The 26,825-nt window shown below is 34.7% G+C and overlaps 1 pseudogene across 1 annotated transcript in view; it reads right to left on the bottom strand.

The window, feature by feature from the left end:
* LOC143233898 (formin-like protein) overlaps positions 1-26,825 on the bottom strand; it is a 144,836-nt pseudogene that overhangs the window by 59,975 nt on the left and 58,036 nt on the right. The window contains exons 2-4 of the transcript XR_013018379.1: positions 18,331-18,414; positions 17,180-17,266; positions 1,046-1,125 (exon numbers count right to left, since the gene is read on the bottom strand). The product of XR_013018379.1 is annotated as a formin-like protein (transcript). The remainder of the gene's footprint in view (positions 1-1,045; positions 1,126-17,179; positions 17,267-18,330; positions 18,415-26,825) is intronic.

Here is a 26,825-nt window from a genome sequence, read left to right as displayed (position 1 = left end):
GACAGTTTCTGTAATGTTCTTCACAAACTACAACTGAAGACAATTCAATACCAATCACTGTTGAAGCTACTGGTTTGATTTGGGCATAGTATAAAGAATGGTAAAGGCTTTAGAATAAGTTTTAGCTTCAGTTAGTTATCAATGGTTGTAACCACAGTATACACTAGTAACATATGCCTTTCTTTTCTGTTACCACTATTTACAGGTTGTGATGAAAGTATTTTAACTTTAAAAAGCTGATAAAGAAAAAAAAACAACCTCTAATATCAAAAATTCTAAAAGGATTACATTTGTTATAATGCTCATTTGAAACTCTAAGTATCAAACAGATTAACCAAGTTATTTTGTTTTTTGTTAAGCAAAGCTACACAAAGAACTGCCTGTTCTGTAAATATCAAAGTATTCAAATGTAGCTAGCATAAACAAGTTTTATAAATCACCTAACATGTCAAAAGATTGGTCTATGTTGTAGATGTAAGTAAATGTATGTTGGGGGCAGGGAGAGCAGGATGCTAATAAAGTGCTGGCCAACATGTTTATAATGTCCAACTTTTTAAGTACAAAAAAATAAAATATTTCATGCCATTTTTGTAATTTTTAAATAATGAAAGGAAAAACAACAAGCTATTAAAAATTTAAATTACTGTACTAACAACACCATATAGATTTATTAAAGTGACAGAAAAAGTATTAAAGAAATAAATTAATATTAACTTGTTTATTTGTTTGTTTTGAATTTTGTGCAAAGCTTTACAAGAGTTATCTGCACTAGCCATCCATAATTTTGCAGTGTAAGACCAGAGGGAAAGCAGTTAGTCATCATCACCCACCACCAACTCTTGGGCTACTCTTTTACAAATGAATAGTGGGATTGATCATCACATTATAAAGTGTCAATGGCTGAAAAGGCGAGCATGTTTGGTGTGATGGGGATTCAAACCTGTGACCCTCAGATAACGAGTCAAGTGCCTTATCCACCTGGCCATGCCAGGCCTAATATTAACTTACTTACATACACACAAAACACATTTCAAAACTCTCTTACTCTATGTGATTTGTTCGTAAGGAGATCTCAAGATCCCGAAGAACCTGTGTTGATGTAGCATCACCAAGAAATTTTCTTTTCTGAAATTAGGAAAAAAGAACTGTTTGTTAGGTTTTGAGTAATTTCATAAAGTTACTTATGTTACTCATTCCTAATAAGAAGTTATACATTAAACTTGTCAACATTACAAATTGCCAACCAACTGCAAGACTACCAACTAAAAGCAGAATTGATCATCACAGTAATGACTCTCCTGGGTTATTGTAGCTTTCAAAATTTGTAAAATAAGTTAAGTATTCTCGCTGTTTATAAAGTAATGTCTCATATTCCTGAATTCATAAGGCACAGTATAGCATAATCAAAGCTGATGTGCAAAAACATTTTATTTCATTAAAAGTTGCAAGTTTATAACTTTGAGCAATATTAATATGAAAATCATAAAAACAAATTTTTCAAAACTGTACAAAAGAGAAACCTTCTTATTTTAAATGACAATATTGGAATAAAACAAGTAGTGTAATGAGTATTTCACTTGGGAGGCCAAGTGGCATAGCAGTATGTCTGTGGACTCATACTGCAAAAAACTAGGTTTTGATACCTGTGGTGGCCAGAACACAATAATCCATTGAGTAGTTTTGTGCTTAATTCTAAGCAATCAATCAATGTCACATGTTACAGATCACAAAAGCTCCATGGGTAGAGTTGATAACACTAAAACTAAATCCATGCACAATTTATTAGTTCACTGAGGTCTATATTTTGAATTGCTTTGATACTATACAGGAATTTAAAACTTTCATGTCACTTCAGAATAATTCAAGTCTAGTTCAAGTTTGTTAAAAAACATTCTACTAAAATACAAAATGAAAGTTAGTTTTGAATCATTGTTGAACAGAAACAATTGACTTGTTCTTAAAAATTTAAAACTAACAAGGTGCTACTTTCTTCCAATAGAGACTGCAGTAAAATTCTGAATAAAATGTGATTTTTTTTGCAATTTCTTAAGTGCTAATCAGGTTCAGAGCAGAGAATGTTCAGCTACTGTAAAGAAAATGATTTCCATGCTTTAGGCAGTGGGTACACTGTAAGATCAAAGATCATATTCCACTCAAGAGTTGGTGGTGAATATTTATCACTTCAAATGTAAAGAGTGTTAGTGCATACAGTTCTCGAGTAGCTTTGTGCGAATATCCTAAAATAACAAATTTATCAGTTCACATACACCCTCAAAAATATTTCTTCTATATTAAAGAAGGGTTTGTTATATGCCATTGACTATACTAAAAAGAATATCAATGAATCTTACAGTTGAACCCTATATTTGATGACTGGAATAACTCGTACCAGAACGTTATACCAATATAGTAAAAAAATTAAAAGCCTGTGAGACGTTAACTCATTATCTGATGATTGAGGTTCAACATAAACTACACAATCCATTAGCTCGGCTTCAGTTTTATTAATGCTGACAATATACATTTCTTTGGTATCTAACCTATGTTTACTCTTTCAATATTACACTCTCACATGTTTCCTGGTAGGTCAGTGGCAAGTCTAGGTACTCACAATGTAAAATCATATGATGGACAGAGCGTAGATAACCCTTTGTGTAGATTTGTGCTAAAAATAACCATCCAATTTTTGATAAACTGTTGAAAGAAAGTTTGAAAGTAATATTAACAAAGAAGCCAAAACAGTAAATTTTGTTGAAATAAAAGAATTAGATTACACAACCTTATGTCAGACCAAAGCAGCCTTCCAATGGCATTTAAAGTTTTGTAAGCTGTTTAAGAGTGACTTTTGGTAGAAAAGATCCTGTACTGATGAAGGAGTTGTTTTTCTTCAGCACTCACCTCCATTACCTTGGATATTCACTATTTTTTAAAACTACTAACAGCTACTATTGAGGACCTGACATCTGAGATATCATCCACCATCGTATACCACTATTTCAAATAATTATACTAACAACCTTTTAGAGAGCATCTACTTGTATTAGCACTTTCTCAACCAAAGGACTTAAATAATGATGATTTTCTTATGAATCTTTATAGGATCATGTCTTTGCTACTAGTTTCACTTGAGTTATAAATCTCGTTGGTTTAACTTATCAAAACGTCTACAAAATATTTGATTTCACTCTTTCAAATGCAATTATCCTGTTAAATATATCTGCTGGTATTCAACTTCAACCAGGCCCAGCATGGTCAGGTGATTAAAGCACTGGACTTATACTCTGAGGGTCAATTGTATGAATCCCTGTTGCACCAAATATACTCACCCTTTCAACTGTAGGGGCATTATAATATAATGATCAATCCCACTGTTAATTGATATAAGAGTAGTCCAAGAGCTGGCAGTGGGTGGTGATGACTAGCTACCTTCCCTCTAGTCTTAAACTGCTAAATTAGGGACAGCTAAAGCAGATAGCCTTTGTGTAGCTTTGCGCAAAATTTAAAAAACAAAGAAACAAACAATTTCAATTAAACTTTGAACTGAATTACATGCTGTAGAATACATTTTAAACATGAGTTCTAATTCCTTCCATTTCATAAGTCACTTCATACGTAAACTGTCTGCATTCTAGTCTTTTTGTTTTTTTAGGACACTGCTAGGAAAGAAAAACTTCATCAGTCAGCTGAATTTTCTTGTCGCTAAACAACTGAAAAACAGATCAGTGCATCTAGTTGAAACGATTAACAAAGTGTTATGTTTCACTCTTTTAAAATTTGTAGAACATATTTTTTCATTTTCCCAAGAGTTTTCCTCTGAAGATTATTGTCAAGACTGATTTTAGTTAGGTGGCAAAATATTCCATTTTACTTCTACAGGTCCATATTTTACTTTTCTTAGTTCTTGTTGGGTCACCTGATCGTGAACAAATATCTGAAAAGTCTAGTTCCAGTATCTTGTTAGTATCTTCCTTAAATATTTCTTCAAGTGTGGAAAATCCTCTTCTGCTACTTCTACGTTTGTTCTTTTTTTCACTGTGTACTGACTAATTTTATTGCAGTTCATTATCAAATGAATACGAGGATGTATATGAGAAATAAAGAAATTATCAATTGCATTTTTCTGGTGGTGTATGTGATTTTTGAGATTGTTTTCTCTTCATCACACCACAGCGAACGGTTTGGAAAATGTAACTATTAATTTGTATATTTATTTACTGTTTAAATCAAGAATACAATAAATGCTACTTTTAGAGTAGGCAAGTTCTGATTTTTAATAATTACAGTGTTTCAGCCCACAGTATACAGTCATAGTCAGGTACAAATTAAATTTTTTAAATTATTTACTTTAAATTCTTTATGAGTTACTTTACAGCTTTTATGAGCACGTTTCATGTATAACAATTCACCCACCATGAAAGCTTGTACTCGTTTTTTCGAAATGACTTTCGAATGTAGAACCACTTGCCCAATGAGTGACTTAATTGACTTGCACTTGTAATGACAGATACACGTATTACATGAACTAAACAAGCTACTGTGGCTTATGCTAAACATGGTAAATAAAAGAAAATAACTCTTATTTGATTATAACTCAATACTATGGGTCTAGGTATTGTAATTATTGGAAACAGTACTCTCCTACTTCAAAACTGCTTTTATTATATTTGAGAATTAATTACACTATGTAACAAAATTTTTCTTTTCTTGTTCCTGGGCAGAAAGTGTTATTTTCCAACTGCTTATGCCTAAAGTAAATGAAAAAAGACCTATATTTCTCTTCAAACTTTGCTTTTGTGGCCTGGGTAATGAAATTTTCAAATTTACCAATTTTCCAGAACATTCCAGGTAGATTCAGTGTTCTAGAATGTTGTAGAACTTACGAGAATTTTCAAGAACCATTTAGAATTTTCTAGAACTTTCCATAGTAATATATATACAGGGGCTCACCACTTCAGTTTAGTTCTAGCTGCTTAAGTGAACACATAGACCTATCCGATTTTATCAGAGATGACATCAAGAAGATGCAAGCATTCTCCAGACGCATTCTATTATGTATATGGCCAATTTATCATGACAAGAGCAAAAAAGTACTCTGTGACAGCATCTGCTAAAATATGTGAAGCCTACAAAGAATATTTCAGCATACTTGTAGAGGATCAAGACAAACCCTGGGAACCTCATTTTACCTGCAAGCACTGCAAAAAACAAACAAACTTGAATAGTAAAATTTTATATTATACAAATTTTAGATCTTTCAAAATTTAAATATATTTTAATTTATTTTTTAATTTCCAAAAGTATAGAAAAAATATCAAAATATTTTGCATGACCCTCTCACATATTAGTTGTGGATGAAATAAATTTATTCTTCATAATAACAATTTTATTTTGCTCTTTTGCAGGATGGTACAGAGGGGAAAAAAGAGAGCCATGACGTTCACTATTTCAAGAATTTGGCGTAAACCCACTGACCACTCAAGCAGTTGCTACTTCTGCATGGTGGACCCTTTCAAACGTCGGGCTAGCAAGAATGCATCTGCTATCATGTATCCGGACCTTCCATTATCCATCGCCCAATATCACACTGCCCTGAGTTCCCTGTACCCACTCCGTCAAAGAGAAAGCAGCCATCCTCAGAAGAGAGCAGCAAATCCTTTACGCTCGTCTTGATAAATTCAATGAGAACATGAGAGAATACTCAGAGGAACAAGACTAGCGCTTCCACCAAGATATACTGGACTTTTAACGCCGCTTTCAAGGAGCGTATGACGAAAACATAATGGGAGACTACATTTGGGGGCTGATACGTGAAAGTGATTTACATTACACTGATTACAGTCGCAAATCTCGAAAAACTACTCACTTCTAAACATTTTTGTATAACTTTAGTATAAATACATGTAAATATGATTCATATGTTGTTTTACTGAGATCTTACGTAAATGAAAACGGGCAAATTTGCACATTTTCAAAGCAAAGTTTGAAGGGAATAATGGCCATTTTCTGTACTTTTACAACATAAGCAATTAAGAAATAAAACATACTATCCAGGAACAAAATATGTGTTACATTGTGTTATTAAGTTCAGTAAGTTTCTCACTAAACGTTATTGTGTAATTTATTCCTCGATTTAAGTTCTTTATTTGGTTAATTCTATTTTTTAAAAATAATTTGATTGCAATGCTTTCTGAATAACTTGCAAGCTCTTGCACGTCCACTTTATTGGTAACAGTTCCCCCACCACAAAAGTTTGTATGCACGCTTTTGAGATGGCTTAACTGGCTTGCTACCTGCAACAATGTTGGTTATATCACGGCTAATGCTAACGACATCAAGTAAAATAAAATAATAAGGCAGTGCTTTAAAATTCATCACAAACTTTTACATTTCTAAAATGATACTAAGTGTAAGAGGGGATACAGTCTTCCTGTCAATAGTACATCAACTCAGGAATCATTACTGGTTCAGAAGTATGTAAAACGCTATCTATTGAAAAACAATGTTTACTTAAAATGTTAATAAAAGGTTACAAGTACACTCTGAACAAAAACCTAGCAACCCTAATACAGTGAAACCCCTCTAAAGCAGCCACCTTCAGGACTGAGACAAACTGGCCTGTTTAGAGGGGTTCCACTGTACATAATTGGGGATTAATGTAAACAAAAAAGGGATTGTGATTGAATGACCGCTTTCAAGGGGTGGGCCGCTTAGAGGGGTTCCACTGTATTAGGGTTGCTAGGTTTTTGTTCAGAGTGTACTTGTAACCTTTTATTAAAATTATATTCTAATTTTAATATGTAAATATATTCTAATTTTCGTCTTAGATAACTAGGGATTTTTTCCGTAGTTTAAAAAGGCGAGACCTTTAAATTTTCATTTGCACGCGTGTACTTATAATAGAGATGTAGTTGGCAAATTAAAAGTGGGAGGCCCAAGGTTTAAATGACCGAGTGAAATGAGGGAATGGCCACGTGAGGGTCTCGGAAGCTCTTGGATTGTGGGTCTGCATTCTACCGCTTTTTCTAAGAGCAGTCCCCCGTTGAGACAGCGGTAAGTCGTCAGGTGTTCGATTTTCCTCAGTGGATACAGCAGATAGCCCGATGTGTCTCTTGGTATAAGAAAACACACACACACTCCTGGAAGTTATTTCCTTATTGTAATGCATTTTTAATGGAACAACTTGAAAATATGGGGTAGGGGAGCATCCTAATCCACAGAATAGAAAACATAATATACGTATATGATGTTCATTATTGGCATTTTTTTTTACGGATAAATATGAATTTTATAACAAAAGTTGCTCAATCCTGCTGTGCAATATCGTTTTTTTTGTACTATTCTCTCTTCATATTTTTTTAACACAAAGCTGGTCAAACTCGTAATATAAGCATTATGTGGTAAACAATCTTTTTTGTTTCAGGAATTGCTATTAACGTTAATTTCTGAGTTCATGATTTTGAGTCCCATTCTTGAAAGAATCACATTCGAAAGTTGATCACCTTAACCATCTGGCCATGCCGGGCCTCGGTCACACCGGAGTAATACAAGAGTTCGTAATGGGTACCGTTGATTAGATTACTTATATCTGGTACAGCAATTCCCAAACTATGGATCGCAATAAATATCGGACTCGCCCGCATAACATATTTTTTACTTTCAAATTATCTATAAAATAATAATTCTGTAATGTTTTTGAACAAACCAAACCAAAGCATAGGGCAATACAAGAATTTACCAGAATATGTTAGAACAGTGATCTCTTATACTGTAATTGAATATGGGTCCCAGACTCCTACTTGAGGAAGTATAGGAACTCTTACTGTGGTATATAAGCTTGAAATTAGGAACAGCAGATAGTCTTTGTACAGTTATCGCATTAATTCTAAACAAACAAATAATTTGTTCAAACTGCTATTATAAATGGCAGAACAAACAAATATGATGGTACAGTGTTGACACAATGTCACAAAAAACGTTTCTTCTCATGTCCTCCTGACTGCCCTTCTTTTAACCCACCTGCCAGACAAATTAAAATTAGATAAATCACAAACCATTTCCACTATATATATCTTGAATATTTTATTAGATTTACAACATCTCACAAAAAAGCCACTTTTGTTGTTGTACACTTAATTTACAACATCTCACAAAAAAGCCACTTTTGTTATTGTACACTTAATTTACAACATCTCACAAAAAAACTACTTTTGTTATTGTACACTTAATTTACAACATCTCACAGAAAAAAGCTACTTTTGTTATTGTACACTTAATTTACAACATCTCACAGAAAAAAGCTACTTTTGTTATTGTACACTTAATTTACAACATCTCACAGAAAAAAGCTACTTTTGTTATTGTACACTTAATTTACAACATCTCACAGAAAAAAGCTACTTTTGTTATTGTACACTTAATTTACAACATCTCACAGAAAAAAAGCTGCTTTTGTTATTGTACACTTAATTTACAACATCTCACAGAAAAAAGCTACTTTTGTTATTGTACACTTAATTTACAACATCTCACAGAAAAAAAGCTGCTTTTGTTATTGTACACTTAATTTACAACATCTCACAAAAAAAGTTACTTTTGTTATTGTACACTTAATTTACAACATCTCACAAAAAAAAGTTACTTTTGTTATTGTACACTTAATTTACAACATCTCACAAAAAAAAGTTACTTTTGTTATTGTACACTTAATTTACAACATCTCACAAAAAAAAGTTACTTTTGTTATTGTACACTTAATTTACAACACCTCACAAAAAAAGCTACTTTTGTTATTGTTCACTTAATTTACAACACCTCACAAAAAAAGCTACTTTTGTTATTGTTCACTTAATTTACAACATCTCACAAAAAAAAAGCTACTTTTGTTATTGTACACTTAATTTACAACACCTCACAAAAAAAGCTACTTTTGTTATTGTTCACTTAATTTACAACATCTCACAAAATAATTATTTTGATTATTGTACACTTAATTTACTACACATCACAAAATAATTATTTTAATTATTGTACACTTAATTTACTACACATCACAAAATAATTATTTTAATTATTGTACACTTAATTTACTACACATCACAAAATAATTATTTTAATTATTGTATTCTTAATTTACTACACATCACAAAATAATTATTTTAATTATTGTATTCTTAATTTACTACACATCACAAAATAATTATTTTAATTATTGCATTCTTAATTTACTACACATCACAAAATAATTATTTTAATTATTGCATTCTTAATTTACTACACATCACAAAATAATTATTTTAATTATTGCATTCTTAATTTACTACACATCACAAAATAATTATTTTAATTATTGCATTCTTAATTTACTACACATCACAAAATAATTATTTTAATTATTGCATTCTTAATTTACTACACATCACAAAATAATTATTTTAATTATTGCATTCTTAATTTACTACACATCACAAAATAATTATTTTAATTATTGCATTCTTAATTTACTACACATCACAAAATAATTATTTTAATTATTGCATTCTTAATTTACTACACATCACAAAATAATTATTTTAATTATTGCATTCTTAATTTACGTAATAATTGTTATTGTATTCTTAATTTACTGCACATCACAAAATAATTATTTTAATTATTGCATTCTTAATTCACGTAATAATTGTTATTGTATTCTTAATTTACTACACATCACAAAATAATTATTTTAATTATTGCATTCTTAATTCACGTAATAATTGTTATTGTATTCTTAATTTACTACACATCACAAAATAATTATTTCAATTATTGCATTCTTAATTTACGTAATAATTGTTATTGTATTCTTAATTTACTACACATCACAAAATAATTATTTTAATTATTGCATTCTTAATTTACGTAATAATTGTTATTGTATTCTTAATTTACTACATATTACAAAATAATTGTAAATGTATTTGTCACAAATACGACAACTAAGTTAACTCCACTTTGGCTAAAATACAACTATCACGACAGGGTTGATACCTTCATTAATTGATTGATTGATTGATTTACTGTTTCATGGCACAGAGCAGCGAGGCTATCTGCGCCAGACATTCGGTAAAAATGTAAAAAAATAAATAAATAAATGTAGTAATAGACATAAATGGAAATGAAGGTGAAACAAAAAAGTATAAAACCAATGTTGACACCTAGTCTACAATGTTAAGATAGAAGGCAGAGTATAAGAAGTTGTAAGGTATTTACTCTAGCAAAAAGGTAATGATCATAACCCGCCAGGAAGACTAACAGGTAAGTTCAAGAACCACTGTCAATCACCTGAAGTTGGCCTTTCCAGTCCTGGTTCCGGGTTATGTGTCATAGCAGCTATTATCAAAATGTAAAAGAATAAAAGTTTTAAAAGACACTCCGCAAAATAGTACTAATGAGTAGCCAAATGTCCAGTAAAAAGATAAAAGTCAAGTAAATGGAGTAAAATTTGTAAAAGTAATTGAAGATAAACGCAAAACGGCAATTAAAACAGAAAATGGCGTAAAAACCAATGTTGACATCCAGTCAACAAAGTTGTAAAGAACTAGCTGTAGCAGAATGGTAATGGTAATGACCCGCCAGGAAGACCAACAGGTAAGTATAAAAACCACCGTCAGTCACCTTAAGTTGGTCTTTCCAGTTCTGGTTCCGGGTTATGAGTCAATATGGCCAGTACTAAAAAGTTAAGTAGTAAAAGTGTGAAATGATATGCAGCAAAAGTATAATAACAACTCGCCAGGACGACTAACGAGTAGTTCAAACGGATAGATCAAACAGTAGCGTCAGTCACCTGAAGTTGGCCTTTCCAGTCCTGGTGTCGAGTTATTTAATGTTCTGGCCATTGTCCAATGTCAAATTGAAGGAGAGAGATTAAAACTGTAAAAAAGGAACCACAATTAAAAAGGTGTAATGAATAAATATGCAACACTTAAATAAGATTAAAAAGATTAATGGCCATTAAAAAATTAAAAACATTATCAAGGTGGACAGAGTCACCATCACCAATAACTCTGTCCAATGTTACAGACTGACCCTGAGAAAAAATATGTTTAAAATATTGCCGTCGTTGAGAATTGTAACGATGGCAAGAAAGTAAAACGTGGCTAATAGTGATTTGAGTGTTACACAAACTACACATTGGTGCATCAGTTTCAGCGAGAATAGGATGTGAGCTAACGTGTAGCGATTCCAAGGCAAGTATAGAACTAAGCGAATCAGTATAAATAGTGCAGTTGGAGTACTGCTCAGCTGCAATATGATCCAGGGCAAGAGATATGGCATACAGTTCAGCAGTGAACACAGAAGCTGTAGAAGGGATTCTGCGCGCAACTACTGACCCATAGCAGAGCCCACTGAATTACCTGATTTGGAACCATCTGTATAAATGGGAACTGAATGATTGTTTGAAAGATATTCATTGAGTAAAAGATGGTACTTCCAATCTGGAGTATCTGCCTTTTTTAGGTGACTGAAAGAAAGGTCACATTTGGGGGCTGTAATAAGCCATGGTGGGATGGGCCAACCTGTGGAATCTGCAATGTTATCTAAGGACAGACCCAATTCATCCAATTGCGCCCGGATGCGAAGGCCAAACGGAGCAATGACAGATCGTCTGTTCTGAAAAAGTACTGCCCACTGAGAAAGGAAAACACATTCCCAAGTGGGATGCTTTGGTAAGAAGCGAAGTTTCGAAGAATACAGTAAAGACAGTTGCAAACGGCGAAGGTGTAGAGAAGGTTCATGAGATTCAATGTATATACTTTGAACTGGAGAGGTACGGAAAGCCCCAGTGCAGAGTCGAAGTCCTTGGTGATGAATGAGGTCCAGTATCTTTAAGGCCGAGGGTCTGGCAGAGCCATAGACCATTGATCCATAATCGAGTTTCGATCTAATAAGAGCGCGATATACCTTTAACATTGAACAGCGATCTGTCCCCCAACTGGTAGAAGAGAGAACACGGAGGATGTTCAGTGCTCTTGTGCATTTGACCCGAAGCTGCTTTAAGTGTGGTATAAAGGTCAGTTTACGATCAAAGATAAGCCCCAAGAACTTGGTCTCTGGGACCACTGGCAGCAAACCTTCACCGATATGAAGTTCAGGATCAGGGTGAATACCCCGTCGACGACAAAAGTGCATGCATACAGTTTTGGAGAGAGAGAGAAATTAAGGCCGTTCGCCATAGTCCACTTCCGTACACAATTGAGGGCGGTTTGTAGTTGCCACTCAATATATCTCATGTTTGACGACTGACATGAGATGTGAAAGTCGTTGACATACAGCCCATTCGCAACAGTGAGAGGGTGTTGTTCAGTGATGGCATTTATCTTTATACTGAAGAGTGTAACACTCAATACACAGCCTTGAGGGACTCCAAGTTCCTATACAAAAGAACGGGAAAGTGTCGAACCCACACGAACTTGGAATCTCCTGTCCATTAAAATTTTTTTAATAAACATGGGTAGATAGCCACGTAACCCATATGTATGGAGGTCTCGCAAGACGCCATACCTCCATGTTGTGTCATAAGCCTTCTCTATGTCAAAGAATATTGATACAAGATGTTGGCGGTTGAGAAAGGCTTCTCTGATAGATGTTTCAAGACGAATTAGGTGGTCTGTGGTGGAGTGCTGTCGACGGAACCCACACTGGGTGGGCGAGAGGAGGTTGTTTGATTCAAGGAACCAAACAAGACGAGCATTAACCATTCTTTCTAATGTCTTACAGAGACAGCTCGTCAAAGCAATTGGACGGTAGTTTGAAGGAATCTTGGGATCTTTCCCTGGCTTAGAGAAAGGTAAAATAATAGCCTGGCGCCAGGCATCAGGAAAAACATTCTCCTGCCAGATCCGGTTGAAAACAATCAGAAGGACATCAAGAGAAGCAGGAGATAGATGGTGCAGCATGTCATAATGAATATCATCAGGTCCAACAGACGTACTGGCAGACCGATGAAGGGCCATTTTTTAGTTCCACCTGGGTAAAGGGACAATTATAGTCAAAGAAACAGTCAGGTCGAAAGGAAAGAGGTGATCACTCTGCCCGAGTCTTGATGACCAGGAAGGTGGAGGAACAAGCAGAAGTGCTAGATACCCGGCAAAAGCTTTCACCTAAAGTGTAAGCGATGTTCCGAACATCAGTCACCTCCTGACCATCAGAGAGTAAGATCGAGAGGGGGATAGAATTGTAGTGTCCATTAACCTTTCGAATCCTGTCCCATATAATCTTGGAACTGGTGGTAGAAGATATGCTGGTTGTGAACTTAATCCAAGATTCCTTCTGGCTTTGACGTCTTACCCACCTAGCATGTGCACGGGCCCGTTGGAAAGCAACCCGGTTTGAAAGTGTGGGATATCTACGAAAAGTATCCCAGGCCCGCTTTTGAGCCTTCCGTGCTCAGTGGCAAGCAGGATTCCACCACGTACGAGGATATCGTGGAAAACGTGTCGAGGTTTAAGGAATACACTGAGCAGCTGCATGTGTAATACAGTCAGTTACCGCTGCTACACAGTCGTCTATTGATGGCTGATTTACGATGGCAGGATCAAGTTCTACGAGAGCAGTGAAAGTGGACCAGTCTGCCTGATCCAGCTTCCACCGGGGCACGGGGGTAGGGTGGCATCGACCACGGCCAGTCTCTCTCAAAAAGGGTCGGAAAATGATCACTGCCTAGTAGATTACTATCAACCCTCCATGAAAAATGGGAGAATAATGAAGGGGAGCAAACTGTGTGATCAATAGCGGTAAAGGACTGACTAGGTGCATGAAAGTAAGTGGAAGAACCAGTATTGAAAAGAGAAAGATTGTGATCAGAGAGCATCCGCTCTACAGATCGGCCCCTCCGATCAATAATAGCACTTCCCCAGAGGGGATGATGTCCATTAAAATCCCCTAGGATTAGAAATGGAGATGGCAATTGTTCAACGAGAGCATCAATATCTGATTGATCATATGTCTCTCCAGGGGACAGGTATAGAGAACAAACAGTGATGGTATGACGCAAGGAAACAAGGATGGCTACCGCCTCCAAGGGTGTGTTGAGTGGGCACGTGTTGATCAACCAACAGTGCCACCCCTCCATGTACTCGACCATCACAAAACCTGTCATTTCTGTACAGAGAAAACTGCCGAATGGAGACAGTATCAGCAGTTTTGAGAAATGTTTCTTGTAAAGAAAGACAAACAGGATGGTAGGAAGCAATCAGCGTTTTGATATCATCCAGATTAGAACGTAAACCTCGACAGTTCCATTATATCAAGGTGGCCATTTTTTAAGAACGGGTAGGTGAAATGGCTGGAGAAACCCTTCGGTTTACGACCACGTCTTTTTTCTTTACTGTCTTTAGTCGGAGGAGGTCTATCAACCTCCATGGATCCTGCTCTGGGTCGGGTGGGCAGGTTTTGGTTATTGGAAGGGGAATCCAGTGACTGAGGACGCGAACGAATAATTGTTTTGTCTCTTGTGGTGGGAGAGAAAGATGTATCAGAAGAAATGCCTGTATTTGAAACTGAAGAACGTGGATCTTGAGGTTTGTTGGAAGGTATGGGAGGAACAGAGATGGGTGTGGAAGTCGATTCATCAACCATTTTAACCACGGAGGTCAAAAGGCTTTTCATTTGTTTTGAAAACGATTCTCTTGGAGGCACAGAGAGATCTGTCTGCACTCCCACTGTAGTTGTGGAATGAAGTGCAGCAGCATATGTCCGAGATGGAGTTGTGGACAGCAATTTCCGAGCCTCAGGATAACTAATGTTATGTGTCGTTTTCAAACGCTGCACCTCCTTTTCCTCCAACCATTTTGGGCAAGAATGAAAGTAAGAGGGGTGAGAACCATTGCAGTTTACGCAATGTGGGTTCATGTCACAGTCATAGGTATCGTGGTCCTTGCCTCCACAACGAGCACATGTCAGGGAACCACGACAAAATGTCTTTGAGTGGCCGAATCTCTGACATTGGAAACATCGAAGAGGGTTTGGTATGTATGGCCGAACCCTGCAAATGAGATAACCTGCCTTGATGGTGGCAGGTGCACGTGGTGAAGTAAATGTTAAAACGAGGGTATTTGTTGGCAGTGTAACTCCATCTTTGCGAGTGGAGATGCGCCTCACTGCAGAAACTCCTTGAGTGGAGAGACCAGCAAGAATCTCTGACTCGGGAACGTTCTTCAAATCCCTTTCAACAATAACTCCTCGTGAAGAATTCAAGGTAGCATGGGGTGTAACCTCAATAGGTATATCCCCAATTGCCTTTGAATTCAAGAGGAGTTCACTGTGTTGAGATGTGGATGTTTCAACCAATATGTCACCAGATCGAAGTTTCGTTACTGATTTTGGAGAGCCAGCAAGTCCCTCTAGTCCCTTTTTAATAAAAAAAGGGGACATTTGCCCTAAAGGTTTTTCCGAAAGAGAATGTAATATAAGAAAATGAGGTACGCGTGTTACTGATGTTGAAGATTGCTGTTCTGAGTATTCATGACGTGGTCGCTTACCCATTGACTGTTTTTTTTTTACAATTTTATTCAAATTTTTTTAGAGGATCCATAGGAAAAAGAAAACATTTCGGTACCCACTGACCCCACCCACCATGGAGCCCTACATGGGGACGCACTACAAAGTCACGCAAGGACAATGCAGCAACGCCAGGGTTTCGTGAGCACTATACCCAAACACCAGCATCAGGCACAATGTCCACAACACCCGTTGAGAACTTCCAACACTGGTACGTGGTTGACTCTAGCCCAAGTGGGCCAGCCGATTGACCCAAGGGGGGCCATCCAAAGGCCGCCCGTCTACAGGAATTCGAGGTCAAAGTGGTGTGTTAGGGTTGGACCCCTCAACCACCAGGATCCTCTCCTCCCCTTCACGGGTCGCCACGCACGGCAAACACATGGGTGGATATTTAGATCCCAGAGAAGGTAACCAGATAGAACAGAACCTTCCCTGGGAGGTCCCCTCACCACGTACAGGAATCCACACCGAGGGGTACCTTCATTAAACTTCGATTAGACAGCCATAACGTATATGCTCATGAAAAAAGAGAGAGAGAGAGAGAGAGAACTCATATATCAGAAGGTTTATATCGTTATTTTAAAATTCCACCACATAATATTTTGTAAGCGCTTGTTCATCTACTTAAATGAAAACCGACATGTATAATGTATGTATTAGTTAAGGCTTAGTGTGAGTGGGTATAGAAGGCGAAAGTTGTACTGATTTCACACGAATAGTTAAACGACTTCAAAGGTTTATATAAATTCAAATACTTATTCAAATGTTTCTAATGTCTTAGAATCAACAATTGTTCACCTTTGTTACTGCTTATTTTAAAAAATGGCGCTGTTAACTTTACCATTTTAATGGATGGCACCGGAAATTGAAAAATTCAAAAACTCATTTACGGATGCATGATACCACAGTTTGCTTACTATTACAGTTATATCAAACTTAAATAAAACTATATACGAAACCTGTGTATGATACGCATGTACTGATAGATGTTTAAGAGTGCCGATGTTGAACATTTCTACTACATAATGTACACTACAAACGATTGACACAAACATTAATCTCTAACCAGTCACACTGTGTAAACATATTATAGTTATGTGATAGTATATACGTTAGTTTGTTTGTTTTGTATTTCGCGCAAAGCTACACGAGGGCTATCTGCGCTAGCCGTCCCTAATTTAGGTGCGTAAGACAAGAGGAAAGGCAACTAGTCATCACCATCCACCGCCAATTCTCGGGCTATTCTTTTACCAACGAATAGTGAGATTGTCAGAATGTAACGCTCCCACGGCTGAAAGGGCGAGCATGTTTGGTGTGACGGAGATTCGAACACGCGACCCTCAGATTACGAGTCGAGTGCCTTAACAACCACATACCGGGCCATATACGTTAGTAATGTGATTGGTTACACAAATGTTTGTGTAAATTCACACAAAGACTCTGTTAGTATGCACACCATATAAATTTACACACACACAACACAAAAAGTCTACATAACCTTATATACCAGAAAATCCAAGTACATTACAATAAATATGTAATTTTCATTATCTTAATAGAAACGTATGTATATATCAATTAAATTTCAAAATATTTTATGTAAAATAAGAGAGTTTTTCAGTGTATTATTTGAAACGCTTACCCGCGAACTTCTAGAAGCTTTAGGATCAAGGTATGTCTTCAGCTTCCTAAGGTAAAACGATGGAGACTCTTTGGCCATCACCTTCTCCTTTTATAAAAGGAAAATAATTGTATCAATGACACTGTTTTTCAGCGAAAATTATGTCAGCAAAGAAACAATGAAATAATGCTAAAAACTGCCGATAGAAAGATGTCTTAACGTACATTATCTAAAAATTCAAGCAAACGAAATAATGATGAGTTACTCCATCAAACATACTAAAATTCATAAAGAAAAATGTATTTGATGAAATTAAAAGGTGTGTGTGTGTGTGTGTGTGTGTGTCTTTTTTATAGCAAAGCCACATCGGGCTATCTGCTTAGCCCACCGAGGGGAATCGAACACCTGATTTTGGCGTTGTAAATCCGTAGACAAATCCTGTAGTAGCGGGGTACGCAAATTAAAAGGAATACAATGTCAAAATCATTACACAATAAATAATTATTAAAACCGGGAACTTGCCCTAAATAAGTAAAAAAGACTACATAAGACATATTTATTGCATAGTGATTTTAACATTATATTCCTTTTAATAGTAAGTATATATACATTAGACGAGTGCCGTTTTATCTTGATTAAAACTTAATCAAAACCTGTTAAACTCCTTACAGGTGTTAAAGAAAACCACCCATAAGATAAACGTATGTAAATGCAGCATAATTACGTTTATTTCTTTAATTAAACCATATATTCTTATTCACTACCTCACTGGTCTATTATTTTTAATATATGGCGTTCAGCTAAGCAAACAAAAAAGTATGAAGAACAAGGTACAACTAAAAGTCGGATGTAATATACGTGGATTGTTTGGTTTTTACATTCCCTTTACAAGCTTAAACTTACTATGTAATAGAACTAAATCAGAAACACCACAAAATATGGCGTATAATTCACTCTACTTCACTTAACAGAATCATGTAAAACACTTGTGTTAATCGTTTGGCGAGTCCTTTGTTCTCAACATATTGAAGATATTAACTGTCAAATGCTTGACGAAAAGCACACAGGAAAAGATAACTTGTAGTTTAAATAAATTAGTCGATACAATACACATTTCCTCATATCATCCATTTTTAAGAAAGTGTGATAAGTTTAATACATAAACAGTATACCTGATCACAAACCATGTCCCACTTCTTTCCATCATCATACTGTTTCAGAAGTTTAGCTTTATCTGGAGGAAGATCCATGGAAGCCTAGAAAATATAAAACATAATAGGAATTAATCAGTGCGTGTTGTGTGTATTGTTCAGACATCTGATTGATTTCTTTCAAGAAGTCAGGTTAGTCACTTCAGACATTTCAGAAATAATTACCTCAATACGCTAATACCAACGTTAGTCCAAGCATAGAGTATATTTAACCCTATTTAAATTAAATTTTGAAAGCAGGTGAATTTCTCAACTACTTTTACAAATTTTAACGATGAACAGCTTCGATGTCTTACCAACATGCTTTTATTTTTTCCTACTTACGTCTCATAGAAATGACAATACAGAGACTTCAAACTTTCAAGAACTATTGACACAGCTTTTGTATTCTGCAAATAATCGTAATAATTATGTACTAAACTACAAGGTTTGCGGTATTCTGGACTAATCAGGACGCTCTCAGTAAACAAGGACGGTTAGGAGTCCCACTTGGTCTTAACACTCCTACGAAAAAAATATTTACATCCACTAAAGTGATTTTGGGGCCTATCAGGCCCCATATATTTTTCCAATAGAAACACAGTGATTTAGCAACATTCATTACAAACAACTTTAGAATGGCTCTGACAAACATTTTTTTTACAATTTGAGCAAACAATTTTCGACTGTATCTTTTGATCTGCCGCACAAATGGCATCGTCCTCTTTTTGCCCTCTTTGCAGGCGGTTCACATGAGGTTGTTTTGTCATTATCTTTGCAGTAAATTTCTTTGATTTCAAGCACCAATTGCCGTATAAATTCTCTTCTGGCTCTTGATTTATGTTGACGAAGAAATTCTGGATGTTTTGTCGAGTATAGAACGAAAGCATTGTACGCAGCAAGATCTAGAATGTTATAAGATATTCAGACTGACCAGCGCTTTGATCGCCTCTTTGTTGTATAATTTCTCACCAGTTGATCGATAGTGTCGACACCTGCCTTCGTTGCATTGTAAAGATTGACGATTTCGGGCTTTCCATTCTCTTCTACTTCACCAGACTGATGCTGAGAACTCAGTAGTAGCACATATTTTCCTGGTTTGTCTGAGTGCCTGAGAAGAGTGATGTCGTCATGGTAGAAAAACTTTGGTGATAACTCTCTAGATTTTGCATTTATTTCAGGAGGCAGGAAGGAAGGTTCTTGATTTCCGTATGGTTCCAACAAGTCCTGTTCTTTTTGTTCGTAGGTACTTGGCAAGTGTCATTGTTGTGAAGAAATTATCTGTCGTTATTGTCCTTCCTTTTCCAAGAAATGGTTGACACAGTTCTCTGACTATTCTTTCTCCTTGATTTGTTTCTGTCGTATTTCCAACCTTTCCAGTATAAATTTAAGTGTTGAGGAGGTAACTTGTCTTTGCATCTGTTAGGCACCAAATCTTTATTCCGTATTTGCCTGGCTTTGTCGGAATGTATGTTCTGAAGCCAACTCTTCCTTTGAAGTTACATAGTTGTTCATCCACTGTCAGGTATTCGCATGGGTTGTAACTGTTTTTGCAATTTTCAATGAAAAAATTACAGACTCCAGATATGGCGGCATCTTTGATTTCTCTATTTCTTTGAGAGTGGATGTCAAATCTGATTTTTGAGCACATTTTTTTGAATTTGTCTTGTGTAATCAGTTTTCGCAAAAATGGCAAACCGAATTCGGTTGAAAACATTTCGTCTATCGATGCATTTTTGGATTTGCTTATTCCAAGGAAAAGATTAGCTGCGATCCATTTCCAGAGGTCTTCTTCAAAAATTGGTTCTTTCATGACGGTGTTTGTTGAGTGAATGATCTGTTCCACCATATTATCAGAAATGAAAATTTTGAATGTTTCGAATGGTGTAGAGACTCTTGGAGCAGCTTGCCTTGTAATGCCTGGGTTCCCATTGAATATATTGAGAGCTGCGGTTCTCCTGTTGATCCTTGAAGGGGTTGTTGAATAACTAAAATTCTTATTTTGGACAAAAGTTCGTTCACTGGTATCGTAGTAAGATCTTCTTGATTACTTTCTTCACTTTCAGAAGGGTACGGCGCGATTTGTTCATCATTTTCGGCTTCAGAAGAATCATCATCACAACTTTCAGAGTAGTCTTCGACATTATCATGTTCACTTTCATCGTCGGATGGTTTTGTCAGTAAATGTACAGCTTCATCAAAAGATATAATTTTTGACACGGTTTGAAGATTTCAGCTCCTATATATATAGGATTTGTGGATTCTTCTAGAATATTCTAAATACTTCTGTAAAGTTTCTAGAATGTTCTAGAACAGGCGTGGGCAAACTAGGCAATAATCAGGACCGTCTAAAATTATTGTTGGAGTAGAGTTATTATCCTAAATATCCATCTTTTGAAAAGAAGTTGTAAAATTAATATATTTTTACTATAATTTCCTTTTTTCGGTTGCCCAGGCCTGTTCTAGAATTATTCAGGAAATAAATAAACTCATTTTTATGTTTTTTGATCTGGGGCCTAATAGGCCCCAAAATACCCTTAGTGGATGTTTTAAGAAAAATTTTAAATATTATTTCGCAAATGTCTGAAAAGTCAAAATATTATTGCTCCTTAAAATATAAAGGGATAGGGTCAGTTAATGGCAATTTCGTTTAAATACAAAATTATTAGCCTAATATTAATAACCTTTCAAGTTGCTCTGGGGCCTATTAGGCCCCAATTTTCGTAGGAGTGTTAATTTATTCTTCTCAGCAGTATGACTAAATGTATACATATCTGTTACGTATTATACTTTATCTCGAACGAATCCTCAATTCATTGTTATATATTACAATTTGAACTAGCGTAAAACTGGGTTAAATTTTAATTTAGATATAGAAGTTAACAAAATGTCAACATGCATTAAATTTATGATATTTGCAACCAAGATTGACACACACAGTTTTCTTTCTTAACACAAATATATTTTAATATACAGACAATAATACAGTTTATAATGACGGTTATTACAAAAAATCATTTATATAGAAAAGTTTTACAAATAATACTAAGTCTTTTATCTGATTCGGAACTTCCTTGATATCCTTTCGAGGGTTCACAATGAGCGAATTAATTTCGAGTTGATACAGACACAAATCACTTAACGGAGAACTAGCTTGTTCTTCGCAGTTGAAATTATACCATGTCTTCGTAAAAATACTAACGTCTGGTGGTAATCCGTTGAAGTTAAACTGTTTGTAATGTTCGAAATCTATAAATGTTCCTTATCAAAATCAAATATCTGTAATTTTCCGATTAATAAGTGTTAATCACAGTTATAGTTTCCGACGTTTATAGTGTAGCTACTGTAGCATTGGTTTCTTGTTATAAGCTTGAGAGGAGATTCTGGAAATTTCATTTAGAACAACAATACTGGCGATCACTAGTATTTACATATACAGTACATTGCTGATTCTTACAGTCGAGAACCTTCTGCGGCTTTAGTGAACAGACGTGAAACAAACAAAGAACTTAAAATAAATATATAATAGTAACTCCGTCATAATATCTCACAGTAAATATGTATTCACAGTGAACATGTAACCTCGTGAAACAGAGAACTGTAATGTTGATTATATTCAAGTACATTTCTTTGATCGTACGACTTAAAATTTTCCAAAACCTCTAAGGTTAAGCCTAATTCTTTCACTCATTTACATGAGAATACAATTAGTTTAATGTCATAAATGACCAACATTCTGTACACAGGAGAACAGTCAATCAGTAGAAATTTTTTTAGGCAGTATTAAGAAGTTTTTTTTTATCACGTATACGAAACGCGGAATTTAGTATTTATAGTACTCGTTTTCTATTACAACCTAATTATTGAGTATAGCCTATTCTAATATACTGTACTAAGTAGTAAAAAAATGCTGTAATCATGCCTATTGCATATTTTGACAAAGAAACTTTTCTGGTTGGTATTAGTAAACTAAGGCTAAAGAAAGCTGTCTCACACATGATTCACATAAACTATAGAGAATTTGAAACTTCTACAAACAACTGTTTTTCCAAACTGCTACATAAGCCAGAAACGTAGAAAAAACCTTTAAGTTGTTTAAAAAAATTGTACAGAACCGGATATTCCTTTCCCTCTTTTTGTTAACATTCAAAAGTAACGTCATCGAACATTCGATATGTTCACAGCTAACCGTTACATTAAATTTACCGAAACAACAAGCCTACTTATTGCATATAATTATTATTTTTACAGTTGAAAGCTTTATTTATGAAAATATCGTTTCTATTGGTTGCGAATTTACAAAACCTCGTTTGTGTTTAAAACTAAACCTCTGAAAAAGTATGTCTATTTGATTATAGGTAATACTTTTATTTTGAAAATTGCATTACGTTACTCAGATAAAGAGGTGTGATTTAAAACTAGTTATAATGTGTTCGTCAGAATGATTGGAAAAAACTAAACATAATTATAACCATTAAAGCAACAGAGAATATGAGAAATATGTAGGGAAAAGAAATTATATATTTTAACATCATTAAGTAAACAATTCTTGACACCAAACAGTACTAAATTTAGAAATTGTGTTATTACTAAAGAAAAGTGCCTAACATCATGAACCGGTTCAAGAGAGTTTGAAAGCGATTTAAAAAAAAAAATCCATTGAAGGGATATTACTAGATAAAATCGATAGGCGGAGAAACAAGTTTCTGAGTGCGAGAGTGAGGGTATACATATACAGTACATTGTCAAATAAGGCTGACAGTGGGGTTTAAAGATTCTTTACGGGAAAACGATTTTAGGTTTATTAGGAGAAGCAAAAGTGTCTTCTAAAAGCAAAATTATATCTATTTAAACACGGTTCCTATCTTAACAGTTCGCGATTGAAGTATTTAGTGTTCCGTATGTTACGAAGATTAACAAAATCTCTCAGTTCTACTAGTACGTTATTTATGGAATTCATAAATTCTTAAGTCCACGTACTTCATTCGAGTCACATTTACTTTTCACCAATCAATTCAGAGAGAAATGCAGACATGGTCTTCCGTCTGCAAGGTTTGCCACACCTGTCTCTTTCCTGTTCTTAGGGCAATGAAATAACCTTTTCTCAGTGGCATTCAAGATAATCTTCCTTTTTTTGTTATCAAAAATTAAAAGCAAGCTCTTAATTGCGAATGAAAAGATTTTCAGTCTCTGCAGACAAACTTAATTAACTCGTGGCTATTCAAAGGAGATACTGGATAAAGAGGCATACAGTTGTACTGACAAGTAAGACAAAAATCACGTAATTTCCATATAGGTAAAGTAATTTTAGATTTACGGTCAAATTTTCACTTGTTTCGGCTACAGTAGGAATAAGCTTCAGTTGAATACGTGAAGGTAAGAAAATGTTATGTGAAGGAATACAGTCAACCACATGAACTTTTCACGTTTCCCCAAAGCGCAGAATTATGAATAAAATGGTTAGTTAATTTAAATTACGAAAGTATATTAGTTCCGTTACCGAGCAATATGTGGTTCAGCTCCTGACTTGTTAGTATCTAAACAAAGATTTCTGTTTCATGTTACACACCAATTTTCATTTACTCATAAAAGGACAAGTTAATCTCTAAGACGTTTATAATACTTCAGAAACTTTTTCATACGAATCAAACACTGCAAGTCACGTCAATCATAACAGTTTGAAGAATGAAGTAAGTTGTTGTGATCACTTAAAGCATGATTACTCCAAAGTTCCAACTCACGTTTCGACATATAACAACGCACTCTTAATGATGAATTAAAACAACTTATTTTCCTCAAAGCTGTAGTGTCAAACTATGAAAGATATGACATCACACATGCACTAATAGTAACATGTGATCACAGCAAGATGTGTACTGAGAACGAAACTAAAAATCAAAATAGTATAGCTATTATATATACGTTTATACTTATAAATATTGGAATACGTTGTTTCATCAGTTGGGTGGCCTAGATGTAAACATTTTCGGCCGTAATCCCAATAACATTTCACGAAGTTATGCCAGCTTAGAACATTATTTCTAAATATGTATATTAAATTAATAAAGCGAAATAATCTCTACAACAGAATTATAACAATAAAGAACAAACCGAAATAAAAAAGAATGATTTTCAATAGGCTACATTGTATAATCGATATTGTTCCTAGAAGTAAAAGAAAACGATGTGTTGTGTGCCTAACAAAATTTAGAATTTTAATTCTAACTGTAATCTGTAACAAACACATACCAAGCTACAGGAAGTTTGTTTGTTGTTTAGCACAAAGCTACACAAATACACAATAAGCCTCTAGAGGGTATAAAGTTCAGTAAAAATTATAATATTTATAAAGGAAAGATACAATAACAGTCATCAATATGGCAAAAAGTGTCAGGTTTTTATGGGGCTGGATTGTTTAGAGTACGTGCTTATGACTTGTTGGCGATAAGTTTCGACAATAAACGGAAGGAACACAATCCACTTGTTTGAAGATAATAAAATCAAAGTAAGTCAAACGTATGTACAAAAACTCGTTACATTATTGATTATCAGAATTGTATACACAGCTTTAAATAATCGTCTCATATTCGTCAAAGTCCACAGAGGCGGGTTCAATTACTTTAGAACACCCTTTGACAAAACAAATTGTTCTTCTTCATTACAATACAAACTTTAGAAGTCGACACTTTATGCTCTTTATGGATAAACTCACAATCACGTAGTCTACTCTTACTTTCATGAACTAACTTACTTCCTCACTTGCATGAACTTGGTCGACTATATAAGCAACACGTAATCACAGCAACTGAGGTCTAAAACTTTCTACAAACTACAAGACGTTATAGTGTAACAATACTCACTTAAAGCAACGAGAAAATTTCGGAATGTTCAAGTAGCATGAAGTCAACTGAACTACAAAAATAATTTGTAAACAGTTACGTAACCAAATCTGAAATATCTATTGCTTCTAACAATAACTTACTTTAGCACTCGCGGATTGTAAACAATCTAAATTACAACGTTCACAATCAATTTAAAAATGAAACCGTCGGGTGCATCCAACAAAAAAGGTAATGTATCTGAACTAATAATTGTAAGAACCCATGAGTCGAATGTAATGTCACACTATATAGAGGCTGTTATACAACTAATACTATAATTACATGTTACAATAATTTAAACTTACAGGAAGTGAAACCAATAGTGGTCAATGCATTAGAACTGTTCACTATTATGTTAAAGAAATTAAAGTGCAGACGTTAAAGTACTTATAATGTCGTGATACTACATGACACTTAAATCCACAGTCTGTTGTAACAAAAATATTATTCACTTTCCCACAGAACTGAATAGATTGTTTACAATGCGGAGTAAAAAACTTCGATTATGAAAAATCAAAGTGAGTTCACGAGCCTCACCCGCGAAATCTATTGTACCTAATGAATTGAGAGTTGTAAACATTGTAACTGAAAGCGTGGAAGATTTTTTTTTACCTGGAAATGGAAAGTTTATAGTTTCAAGTTTGAAGGTACCCGTTTTATCAAGAAAACAAAACAAAACAGAATGTTCGATTAGTGGTGCTAATATCTAAATCCAGATACTGTGTTTTGTTTCTAGTGGAAGAGCTTTTTTCTAGAGTGAACTCTTGTACGGCTGTGTCTAGAAAACTTTGATAATTCGGTATGAAAATACCAATATATCTGCAAGCACAACTGAGGTGCAAAGCTTTACTATAGTCTTCCTTAGTAAGTTTTGTAATGTATGAAAAGTCGGGTCACAATAAATACAAATCTGCAACTTGCGGGCTGAAGTCACTGCCCATTATAACTCTCTGTATCTGTTGGAAGATTTTAGGTCAAAATACACAACTGTATTATCAGTAAAAATACGTGGATTGCAAAATGTCTTTTAATGTGAAAGAGGTTATATTAGTGAGTGACATTGCCATAAAATTTTGTATTTATTGACTCATAGTAATAATTAACCCGAATTACGTAATTACTTCGAAATTAGGGAAATATTAATATTATCAACAGGAAGACAAGTGCAAAGATCACAGAAATTAAAAGTTTCTAATATTATAGTTTCGAAGCCTTTATTTTGCTTTTTACATTCAATGAAATTTCCGGTTATCATATACGGATTAATTCTGGTTCGCTCTTAGATAATACTGCAGTATTTCTATAAATTTTCTTCGACGTATTTCAAATTATTACCTTTCAGAACTTACCAATACTTAGTCGTATTTCTTTTTTCGCCCAGGAAAAAACTATTTGTCTGCTGTTTTAAGTAGTTTGGAAATCAAACATAATTTAGGTATTACATTGATTTGACTGACTGTACAACAAATTCTAGTAAAAATGAAACGTATTTGTTTATGATACTTTTTACGTTCGTTTCAATGTGTCTATAAACTTCTTTCGTTACCTAACAGTTTAATATGTTTAAATCCTAGTTAATTTACATAGTTCTAATAT

Source organism: Tachypleus tridentatus, chromosome 12 (genome assembly GCF_004210375.1).
Source record: "Tachypleus tridentatus isolate NWPU-2018 chromosome 12, ASM421037v1, whole genome shotgun sequence".
NCBI classification, from domain to species: Eukaryota; Metazoa; Arthropoda; class Merostomata; order Xiphosura; family Limulidae; genus Tachypleus; species Tachypleus tridentatus.
The sequence above is the reverse complement of the archived record's forward strand: the minus strand, read 5'-3'. Positions and strand labels throughout refer to the sequence as shown.